Source organism: Macaca mulatta, chromosome 13, assembly GCF_049350105.2.
Source record: "Macaca mulatta isolate MMU2019108-1 chromosome 13, T2T-MMU8v2.0, whole genome shotgun sequence".
Classification (NCBI taxonomy): domain Eukaryota; kingdom Metazoa; phylum Chordata; class Mammalia; order Primates; family Cercopithecidae; genus Macaca; species Macaca mulatta.
In genome coordinates, this window is record NC_133418.1 from 85330187 (window position 1) to 85342615 (window position 12429).

The following is a 12429-nucleotide window of genomic DNA, read 5'->3' on the forward strand; positions in this document are numbered from 1 at the left end:
CCACTGCCCAAGTATATCAGAATGAGTATTATCCTTGGATTTGAAATTTTCTATTATGGTTTAAGCAAATATTTTACTTCTCTGAGCCTTCATTTCTTTTTTAAAAAGAGGAGTAGTATTCTGATTTTATAGGTTTATTTTGAATATTTGATGAGATACATTTTTTAAAGCTCCTAAAAGAATAACTGACAATTAGTAGGTGCTTAATAAATATTCATTTATCTCACTTTCTTTTCTTATCATTAGTCAGGGAACACACAAGTGCCAAAATCTTAGTGATATAAGTGAGGATAACAAACATGAGATATCACCAGACAGCCTTGAAATTAAGATAATTACTAAATATCTCAGGCAAAACTGCCTTAGTAATCTTCTGCTGGAAGATGGAGTTAAATCCTAGGATAGGGATGGCAAATGTGTTGTACGTTGTCCCAATCCTCCCTTCCATGCTCATGGCAGATACCACTAATCAATTACAGCACTCTTCCCTATCATGCCCAGATGAGGCTTCAAAGTCCTTTCCCACACAGCTTTCTCAGGCTTCCACTCACAATCAGAGCTAGCACATGTATTGAGGCAAATTTACTTCCCTATCATAGGTCATGGGCCACCTTACACCTGCAAATGAGGTTTATTTCAAAGATGATTAAGTGAGTTCCCTGGTGACTGGGGAGTGTGTGACCAGAGAAAAAGGCAGACCTCAAGGGTGCCCCAGATCTGTGCAATCTCATCTATGCTAAGCCAAGAATTTGTGCTTTCTGGTTAGTGCAGGGAATGCAGTGAGGGGAGTGAGTCAATGCCAAGCAAGAAATGAAAGAGCTGCCTGGTGCTCTCACGGTGTGTCTACCATCCCCAATTTCCAGAAAGTGCTGTTAGATTGTTTCCAAAAGCCAGATCATTTCTCTGATTTAAGGAACGCGAAACTAATGATTGCAGTGCTTCTCCCCTAAGGCAATAGGCAAAGGCTCTGATGAGAAAGCCCCCATGAAGCTCCAGTTCATGCTGAAAACTTGACGTTGGTGCCTGCAGGCTTGCCACAGCTGAGGCCTTGTGAACAACAAGGTTACAGGACTGGTGCGGGTGGCTGGGATCCTCACCCACTGTGCCCATCAAAGGACAGCCAACACTTGTGCAAATGGAGGCTTCTGCTAAAACTCCTTATTGTTAATTAACCCCTTTGCAGGCCATAAGCATGTTCACTTGATAGTGTAGCATTAGCTCCTGCTGGGCAGAGTTGTGATGGGGTTCAGCAGATTGCACAGCAGGAATAGGTTATAATTCTGATAACCTTTTTAAAAAGCCTTTTTACTGGGGACCTTAAATAAAATTGTAACTTACTACACTTGATCTTTCCCGTGTTTTGGGGGGTTTTTGTGTGTGTGTTTTTTTAAAGTCTGAGTGCTTTTCTTTGAAAAAAAAAAAAAATTCAAGAATGGGAGCTGGGAAACAGAACTACCCCAAATGGATATGAAGGGTTGGTTTTGTTCAATTTTTTGTTGTTTGTTTGTTTTACCACTGAAACCTGCTACATTGTCCCTTCATTTTCCTTCCCAGTGTGGAAAAGTCAGCACAGTAGCTGAAATCACAAGGAGGTGAGGGGGTTAGAGAGCTGTGATGAGGCATGGACAGGCAACTCAAAAACCAAGGATGCAGGGCAGGAGCCAGTGAGACCTAGGTTAGGAAGGAGGTAAGATGTGGAGGTGGTGGGCAGAAGAGACAGCAATGTAGTTGGGAGATTAAGTAAATAAGTAACTATATTGAAGATAGTAGGAGCCAAATCCTCATTACTAAAGTTGATATTTATAAATACTAGAAGGGGAAATCTAGAAAATAATCCTGAGGGGTTGGATCAAAATAGGGGTATTGGTATGGACTTATGCTTTTATTATATGTATGTATAACATACACAGAGATTGATATAGAAATCATATAGCTGTATAAATACATACATATGTAACTAGACAGACATGAAAAATTTGTTTTTTTCCTAGCTCTGTGCACTGAATAGGCCTAAAAGCCATGATACCCCAGCAGCAATTAACATACTGATTAGCCAGATCTTGGCTTCTAAATAGTATCCTTTATTAAAAGAAACCAAGGATCCTTAGAAAAATGACTGATTCCAGGGCTGAAACAGGTAATATACAAGTTGCACTTGGAACATCTTCTTATGCCAGAAAATAAGGAAATGCTCAATGAACAACAGGGATATGTCAAAAGGACACAAGAACCAGCTTGAAAGGGTCAAATTGGCAGTAGTTTAAGCATGGAAAATAATATGCTATTTCTTATAGTAAAATACCAACTCATAAAAATAGAACCAGTGATGGAAATAGACACTCATCATGTGGAAACTTACATAAAGGCAGTTGATTCAGTCAATGGATGCTAAGACCAGAGTTGGAAGTTTGATAAGGAACAGGATATTGACTAATTTCAGAAATGAAAATATGTTCCCACAAAACACAAATAAGTTGCAAAAGGCAAAATGTTGAATCTAAGGAGGAGGGAGCTGGCAGAAAACATGGTCAAGCAATCGAGGTGAGCATCACCAGTGGTGATGGAAGAGGTGCCATGTGCCACTGGGTGTGAGGCACTGAGAAAAACAAAGCAGCATTTCTGTAGAATTACTGCCCAGAATGTATAACCTCAGTAAAACCATGATGAAACATCTGGTGGACCCAGCTTGGAGGTCATTCAACTGAATGAAGGACCTGTACTCTTCAAAGCTGTCAAGCACATGGAAGACAGGCATAGACACAGAAGCTGTAGCAGTCTGAAGGAATTCAAAGAAACATGACAATTAAATGAAACATAGGCTCATGGATAATATCCTGGAACACAAAGAAAAAGCAGAGATTTGGGGGCTCATTGGCACAATTTGAATGGGGTCTGTAGACTGGACAGTATTATACTACTGTTGATAACCTGATATGAAGGATCATATGCTGATTCTATAGAAAAATGTCTTTATTTGGGGAAAATGCATACTAGAATGGGAGGGTGGTGATAACGCATCTTTTTTCACCTTCATCTCTAACGGTTCAGAAAAACACGAACGCAGGTATAAGTAGAGAGAGAATGGGCAATGGAGCAAATGCAATAAAACATTACAATTGGATAATCTGGTGAAGGGAGTACAGGAGTTCTTGGTATTATTCTGGAAACTTTGAAATTACTTCAAAATAAATGAAAGAAACAATAATATATATTATATAATACACACATATATACACCTACACACATTCAGGGATCTGCAAATTAAAACTGCAATGAGATAACACTACACAACCATAAAAATGGCTAAAGATTGACAGCACCAAATGTTGGAGAGGATGTAGAGAAACTGGCTTCCCATGCACTGTTAGTAGGAGTGTAAAATGTTACAACCACTTTGGGAAGAGATCTGACAGTTTCTTACAAACCTAAAAGTATACCCTATGACCCAGCAATTCCATTCCTAGGTATTTTGCCAAGAGAAATGAAAATGTATGCCCATAAAAATACTTGTACAAGAATACTCAGAAGTTTTATTCATAATAAGCAAAAATCAGAACAAGCCAACATATCCATCAAAATAGGAAAATAGACTCTGCTATGTTTATACAATCTAATACTACTCAATAATAAGAAGGAGCAAGGTACTAATATGATCAATAATGTGGGTGAATGGCAAAAACATTATGCTGAGTGGAATAAAGCTTATACAAAAGACATATTGTATCATTCCATTTATATGATGTTCTAGAGCAGGTATGTATGGTAAGGGGGATATCAGAACAGTTGTTACCTGGGGGGATTGGTGTGGAGAGGCAGGGAGCACCCCAGCGGAGGAGCATGAGGATACTCTCAGGTATGGTAATGTTCTTTCTTGATGGAAGTTTAAGATATGTGCATTTCCTTGTGTATAAATTTTACTTCAAAAGGAAAGAAAAAGAATAAACAAATATTAAACTAGGGTTATTGATGCACATACTAAAGTATTGAGGCGGAAGTGTACTGATGTCAGCAACTTGCTTTGAAATGCATCCTAAAGATGAAGTGGATCAATGGATGCACAGGGAGATAAATAGATACGCAAAAAAAACTAGTATAGTGAAATGTTAACTGTAGAATCTAACTGATAGATACATGAGTATTCTCTGTAAATTTCTTTTATCTTTTCTGTGTGTTTGAAAATTCCCATAATAAAGTGTTGGGAAAAAATATACATTAAAAAAAAAACTTTGCTGTGGACTAGAAGGCACAACCACTCAAGTGAAAACAGCATAATGCAAAGTAGTTGGTACAAGTGAAAGGCCTGGACAAAGTGCACTGGACGATTTCTCCCAAATGTGTGTCCTAAGAGAAATGAGATGTAGGGACATCTACGGGTCATTTCTTCCATCAACCCTAATGTTAAAGATCACTCAGAATGACTACTCTTTTGACCACTGATCGATAGAATACTCTACACCACCAAATTGACCCAACCATTTTTACTCTGTCTTCTTCTGAAAGTGCTACCAGTCAACTAAATTGCATGAAGACAGCTTGTTTGAGGTAACAGAATGTTCTTTCATTTTTATACTAGATCAGCTGTTACCTACTGGGGAGTGCGCATCAGATTCAAGTGAATTACCTTTTAGTGTATTATAATGGTGATGCATAATATATCATACATAATGTTCTGCTACTTGCTTTTTGCTTATTATATCCTTGGACATCTTCCCATGCCAATAATATAAATTAGGCCATTTGTAAAATGGAAATATGATAGTTATAAGAACTAATTTAGTTAATACTTATAAATAAGGTAGAACAATGTCTACCTTACATAACATAATAATTGCTTAACTAAGATTAGCTATTGTTATGTCATTGGAAAAGTGTTCCATAATTTGAATAATCCATTGATGGGCATGTAGACTGCTTTCAGTCTTCCCCTACAATAAGTAATATGGAATTGAACAACTTTATATATAGTCTTGATATGTATAATGCTACTAGGATACATTTTTAGAAGTGGAACTACTAGATTATAGAGAATATACCTGTGCCCATCATATATTTCAGCCAAAGCCCATTCTTCTATATCTGCTTTGTGACCATGGGTTGGGAATCAGTAAATGCCTTTTTCAGATTGCCTTGCCAACTGCCTTTGATTTCTCCAAGGAAGATATTGCCAAATCAAGCTGAAAATTGGCTGTATCAATTTGTACTCCCACCAACAATATATGAAAGTTCTTCTTTCCCGAACTGTGGAGTTAAAAAAAAAAGTGTAGGACCCCATTCCAAGCCTACTGAGAACGGGGTGGGACCTGGACACAATGTATTTTCCAAAAGCACTATAAGTGATCCCAATGCACAGCCAGGTAAGAACCATTGTTCTAGAGCTTTGATTCTCAAAGTGTGATCCCCAGATGGGCAGTGTCAGCCCTGGGAGTTTGTTAGAAATGCATCATCTCAGAAGCTATATTTTAACAGGAGCCCCAGGAGATTCAAATGCACATTGAAGTTTGAGAAACACTGCTCTAGAAGGATACAGCAACAGGTCTAGATTTTGTGGGGCCTAAAGCTTATATAATCTGGGGAGTTCTTTTTACCAAAAAATATACAAAATTACAAAGATTGAGTATAAATTTAATATTTACTTACAATGAAGTAATAAATCCTGATTAAATACGAATTTTTAAAAGCCGAAAAGTACCGCAAACATCACAAAATGCCAGAGGAAAAAAGGAAAAAACCCATTTACTCATGAGCTGCCTAACACACTTCTATATTTTCCTAAGTTTTTAGCTATCTCTTTGCATGATAAAAAAAAAAATTATATGATCTTTCTATAGAGAGATGAGAATTAATTCAGTCAGCCAGAAATTTGTGTTTTATTCTTGGTAATCTAGAAAAGCGTTGTTTTTTTGTTCAACTTTCAACTCATTATAATATCATGTAAAATTTTTTAGAGTTTGGTCCAGTCAGGATAAGCTCCATCCAGTGTCTTTCATGGGAGCTGCAAGAGTAATGGCATTTCATGGTTCTCATCCAGTGGCTAATTTTAAATGCCCTTGGAATCAAGGACACTCAGACATCCTTGTGCAGAGCATTACTCTCATGTTTCTTCTCCTCTTCTGTTCCGTGCCCCAGAGTGTCCTAATTCACATAAATTTCTTTACCTCTTCTGTTATTGTTTTACCTACATTTTCTTTGCTTTTGTGATTCTGGGTTTTTGTTTGTTTGTTGTCTTTATGAGTGTGACCATCAGAGTTTTTATCTTCTATTATGATACAAGAGAGTTCTCAACATTTTGAAGTTTCTGCTTGTCCCTAAAAGTTCCTTCTTTTTGTCAGGTCTTCAGTTTCCAGTATGTTCCAGCCTTCCCTTCACATTTAAGTTTTATAGTATGATCAACCACTCTGAAAATAAAAACAAAATTCATCTGAAATTAAGGCACAAACAAGAACAAGTAAAACACATTTTAGGCCGGGCGCGGTGGCTCACGCCTATAATCCCAGCACTTTGGGAGGCTGAGGTGGGTGGATCATGAGGTCAGGAGTTCAAGACTAGCCTGACCAACATTGTGAATCCCTGTCTCTACGAAAACTATAAAGATTAGCCAGGCGTGGTGGCAGGCACCTGTAATCCCAGCTACATGGGATGCTGAGGCAGAAGAATCACTTAAACCCAGGTGGCAGAGGTTGCAGTGAGCCGAGATCGCACCACTGCACTCCAGCCTGGGTGACAGAGTGAGACTCCGTCTCAAAAAAAAAAAAAAAAAAGAAAAGAGACACATTTTAAAATTGCAAATATAATATATTGTATACAATTATATTATACAATATAATACAAATATATTGAGCTACATCATAGTAGGATCAAATTACCCTTATACTACATCTATTGCTACCATACTGATGAACATGGGAGTTCTGTCTCTAGAACCCTTGTTTCTTCAGGAGTTCCTGTTTCATTGTGTCAAAATTGCATGCCATTTCATCTAAAACCACCAGAATTTGTCAAGAGAAGATGCATCAAATATACTAAGACATTTTGAGATACATAAAACCTGAAACAGCACACACAGACTGACTTTTCATCATATTATTAAAGATTTTTGTCCTTACAAACACAAGAATTCTGGTGGATTCTATTCTGAGCAATTACCATCAAAAAAATTAAGAATGTGTTCATAATTGTGCATGTTGCATTACTGCATATATTCCTGACAGAAGAATATTTTCATTTTGTTTAGTTATCATTGTGAACTGAGTCATCCATTTACCAATTTTGTATGTCTGATGATTGGGAGAATTTTCCACAGCTTTGCTTCTGGCTCTGTCCATTTCAAATCTTGTTTCTTTTCCACTCCCCACATGCTTCTAGTGCCAGGTATTGTAGGACAAGTACCTACTCCCATAATACCCTGCACCTTCATGCCACAGTGCTGGGGGAACCTGCACAGTGGGCGGTAGAAGTATTCCTGGAAGCCATACCTATACTAGGATGGCTAGTAACAGTGTAACTGTATACAGAGTAGCTATAAACTACAAAAGATATACCCACCAACCCCAAATCAACACATCCCCAACTCAGTTTCCCTTCCAAAATCGACATAGCCCCAACTCTGTTCCAAAAATGCCTGCTGTCACTTTCAGGCCCACCTGCACCTGAAGATTTGTAATGAGGAGGAGGGAGTAAAAAGAGACAGATGTCTTAACCAATTTCAGTAAAAAAATCTTACTTTTGAAACTTTGCAAAAATATGTGACCATGTAAAAGCCATTGATGGGGCCTCTCGCGGGGCTTTTGGAAGGAGCTGAGCAAGTAAAGAGGCCTGAAGCTTCCGCTTCATGAAAGTCACAGTAAATCTGTCTCTGCAGACGAGCATGTGGAATCAAAGTGATGGAGCAAATACCTTCAGAGATCATACACTACAACACTCGAAGTAAAGATGGAGAAACCAGAGGCTCTCAGAGGTTATGGGACTTCCTCAGGATCACACAGCTGGTTAGTAACAAAATTGGGACTAAAATCTTGACTCCAAGTCTAGTGCTCCTTCACTAGAGTGCTTCCAGCTTTGTGGTTTTGCCTTTAAGGTCCTTAGACTTTGAGAGCTGCATTTATGCCCAATGTGTATTGAAGGAAATAAAATGTTAGAAGAGCTGTCACTCCAGATTTCATTTAGGCAAAGTACCAAACAAATACTTTTTATCCCTGTGATCAGTCTCACAGCCTCTCACAAAGTACTTGCCAACAGAGATATTTTGCTGATCCGAAGAATTTTACATAACAAGGAAAAAGAATCCCTCCCATAAATCATAATGCATATGTTGATGAGATGTTGTTTGATACCAAAAAGGCATTCTCTACTCCAAAGAAGGAAGGATTACTGCGTGCTAATACTAAATGCTAATGTTAGCCTATTACAAATGTTTCATGCTGTGGCACTATTCTGATTTGTGCTTTGAGATAAAGATTTAATATCCTACTCTTTAAATTACAGTATCTATTTGGTTTTTATGAGCTGCAGTATGTTCCTACACTAATATTTCAATTCAATCATTTCCACCCTGAAGATTTATTTGGTCTGACAATTCACACACACCACCCAATTAAAACAACTTAAATATGAGATATCTGGACCATATTCTGAGGTCTTCATTTATGCAACAATCACTTATTGAATGACCCTGCTGTGCCAGGGTCTGTGATAGAGGAAAAGGAGAAGCCTGTGATATTGAAGAGGAGATGCAAACATGAATGAGACAAGCTGTTTGCCCTCAGGGAGCTCTTAGACCCATGGGAGAAATAGATACCTGGCCCAATCATCACCATGCAAGATGGTGGAGTCTGAGCACACAGAGGAGGGGGACAGGAATTCTGCCAGGGAGAGAGGAATTCAACAAGTCTTTGGAGAGCTGACACTTGAATTAACACTCAAAAGAAAATGTTTGGCTGGCGCGGTAGCTCACGCCTGTAACTCCCAACACTTTAGGAGGCCAAGGTGGATGGATCGTCTGAGGTTGGGAGTTCGAGACCAGCCTGACCAGCATGGAGAAACCCCATCTTTACTAAAAATACAAAACTTAGCCAGGCATGGTGTTGCACGCCTGTAATCCCAGCTACTCAGAAGGCTGAGGCAGGAGAATCGCTGGAACCCGGGAGGCGGAGTTTGCGGTGAGCCATGATCACGCTATTGTACTCCAGCCTGGGCAAAAAGAGTGAAACTCCGTCTCAAAAAAAGAAAAGAAAAGAAAAGAAAATGTTTGCCAGAAAGACAAGAGGTAGGGCATTAGAAACAAAAGGACCAGCATGAACAAGGTCTTGGAAATATGAAGGAGAATATTTGGGTGATCACTTAAAGGTTATCTGGGAATACGTAGTGTGCCCAGGAGCTGGGAGTCTGGTAGTGGGAGAAAAGTGGCAATGTGGGAAATGTCAAAGCAGCCTGGGAATGCTTTTGTGCCATGCTATGGGGTCTGGACTTGCTTCTGTAGGAAAGGGTAAAGCTTTTAGTCATAATCAGTTCTGCGTTTAGGAAAGCCAAGTACAGGAGGCATGGAGTTACAATGCTGCATGCAGCCAAGGTCCAGGCAAGAAATAAGGGCCTGAGCTATGAAAATCCCAGTGACTATGATGATAGCATCCACTGGCAAAAGATCTCCAGCAGTATCTTCTGATAAGCATCTCATTGTTAAAGTCTGTAACTGGAAATGCTGCATAATAAGACTAAGTCTCCCCCCATCATTTTTCTTACAGCAAGCAGTTATTTACAACATAAAGCTATAAGATCATTCCTAAAAGTAAGAGGTCGTCCCAAGATGACCTATAGTTGATCCCGTCCTCCTACTCCATTCATTCTAATGATTTCACATGCCATCCACTTTTTCTTTTTATTTTTTGCAATCAGTGAGGCTGAATCAAGATGGGCCAATGAGTCTGATTTGTAGAGAAAGCAATAATATAAGAGGCTTGGGACCTAAGTATCAAAGCTCTTCCCTTCTAGGTCAAATGGGAAAACATGGAAATCCACCAGCCCAGCGGGAACCAAAAGTCAGTTTATGACTAGGCCAGCAAACATCCTATAAGCCTCCAAATCCAGTGTTCACTGGTATAAGCTACACTAGAGAATACAAGATTCAATGTTAGGATAAATGGTGCCTCTGCTCCCATTCCAAATCTCTGCCTTGGGACCTAAGCGTTCTGGCATGCCTATGATCAATGGGCCTGCGGAGCTAACTGCAAGTCCATTCACTTGACCATTGGAATGAATGAGGGCCGCAGGGTCAGGACAAAGGCAGGAGTTCCCACGTCTTTCCCGTGGGTATCCATGTTCTGGGGGCTCTCCCAAGACAGAGGGAGGGGAAAAAGAGCACATGGTTCCTGTGTCCAGGCAGTAAAGCTCAATGGGGAAGCCAAGTGCTCTGCCGTAGACACAGTTCTCCCTGTCAATCAAATGCGGCCAAGGAATGTTACAAATTCTGGCCAACCAGATTAGTCAGCTCCTTTCTATCAGGACATGCCAGTGAGAAGATGGAGAGAAGCAGGAATGTCTGTGGGGCAGACATGTTTGGTGGAAGGCAGGGGTTGCCAGAAAAAATACAGAATGCTCAGTTAAATTTGGATCTCACATAAACAACAAATCATCTTGTAGTGTAAGCATATCCCTAATATTGCATGGGATATACTCACACTAAAAAAAATTACTGTTTTCCTCAAATCCAATTAAACTGGTCATCTTACACTTTCATTTGACAACTCTAATGAAAGAATCTTCCTCTGTGGCATAATCACTTCCCTACATGGGAACTGCAATCTCAGAATTCTAGAAATGGAGGAAAACATTAAAATCCCCTAGTCCATCAGCTTAAATTTATCCCTTATGAGAATGAGGAGACCAAAAAATTGCAGCAACTGCCCCAAAGTCACACTGCTAATTAATGACAGACTAAGGAATATAATATATTTCCAGACCGAGCACAGTCATGTCTGTAATCCCAGCACTTTGGGAGGCTGAGGTGAAAGGCTTGCTTGAGGCCAGGAATTCAAGACGAGCCTGAGCAACATAGGGATACCCCCGGCCCCACCATCTCTATAAAAAAAAAATTTTTTTTAAATTAGCTGGGCACAGTGGCACTTTCCTATAATCCTAGGTACTCAGGAGAATGAGGTGGGAGGATGAGTTGAACCCAGGAGTTCAAGGCTGCAGCGAGCTATGATTGTGCCATTGCACTCCAGCCTGGGCAACAGAGCAAGACCCTGTCTCTATTTTTTTAAAAAATACATTTCCATTTGTAGTATTCTTTCCCCTCTATCACACTAAGCTCCCTTTGTCCCTTGGCTCAGTAGCTCCGGAATTACTTGAAAATTTTCCTAAGGGCAAAATGAATGATTTTTTGTTTTGTTTTGTGTTTTTGGAGACAGAGTCTCGCTCTGTCGCCCAGGCTGGAGTGCAGTGGCACAATCTCTGCTCACCACAAGCTCCGCCTCCCGGGTTCACGCCATTATCCTGCCTCAGCCTCCCGAGTAGCTGGGACTACAGGCGGCCGCCACCACGCCCAGCTAATTTTTTGTATTTTTAGTAGAGACGGGGTTTCACCGTGTTAGCCAGGATGGTCTTGATCTCCTGACCTCGTGATCCGCCCACCTCTGCCTCCCAAAGTGCTGGGATTACAGGCGTGAGCCACCGCGCCCAGCCGAATGGTTTTTTAAATATCTCCTCCCAATGCCGCACACAATGCTTTATGAGCCCTGGCAGAGCAAATGACGCTGCAGAGCAGCCAGTCATGCGGCTAAATCACCGGGGTGACGGCCACCACTCTCCACTCGCACCCTCTGTGTTCTGTGCGTGTGAACCTGGGCTTTGGGGTTGCTGAGGGCTGGCACAGCTTTTAGCCAGGTGTGAAAATTGTCCTAGCCCCCCTGAGAGGCCATGAAGTATGACTCTTTTAAGAACACACAGCATTTTGGAAGGGTCCTCTCTACTGAGGTAACGGGTTCCAGGAAAACACAGCTGAGACCTGGGAGCTTGTGTGAAAGGCAGTCTCATCTCATCAGGAACTTCAGCTTCCCTCCCAGCAAACCTTGACCAGAGTTGCCAACAAAGAACCAGCTGAGCTTTTAAGATTCCTTTCTCTCCTTCCCCTTGCCTCCCTCTGGTGGACAAGCAGACAAGCAGTTAATACAGTGGACTTGAGGCGGTGAGGCGTTCTCCAGGGCAACGCAGACTGATAGACTGAGGTCTTCACCACACAGGCATTTGTCTGGCCGGCTCTTGACAAACTTGTGAGATAGAGTGATCTTCACAGCTCTCTGTCACTTCTCACAACTCAGGCCACTTTATCTTCTTGGTCTCCAGGACTCTGATCATCCTCCCTCCACCCCAGTCTCTTCCCACCTCCTTCCCCATGGCCCCAGCCTCCTTCCACTGTAACCCAACCATGACTTAGCC

At 40.7% G+C, this 12429-nt stretch overlaps 1 long non-coding RNA gene across 2 annotated transcripts in view; it reads right to left on the minus strand.

Annotated features, from left to right (window-relative positions):
• Window positions 1-12429, minus strand: part of LOC114671733 (uncharacterized) — a 120297-nt gene that overhangs the window by 38547 nt on the left and 69321 nt on the right. The window contains exon 4 of one of the 2 annotated variants that reach the window (XR_013402841.1): window positions 3505-6395. The exons of the other annotated variant lie outside the window; for it this stretch is intronic. This is a non-coding gene — a long non-coding RNA (uncharacterized LOC114671733). Of the gene's footprint in view, window positions 1-3504; window positions 6396-12429 lie in introns of those variants that run through there. 2 annotated transcript variants of the gene reach the window in all.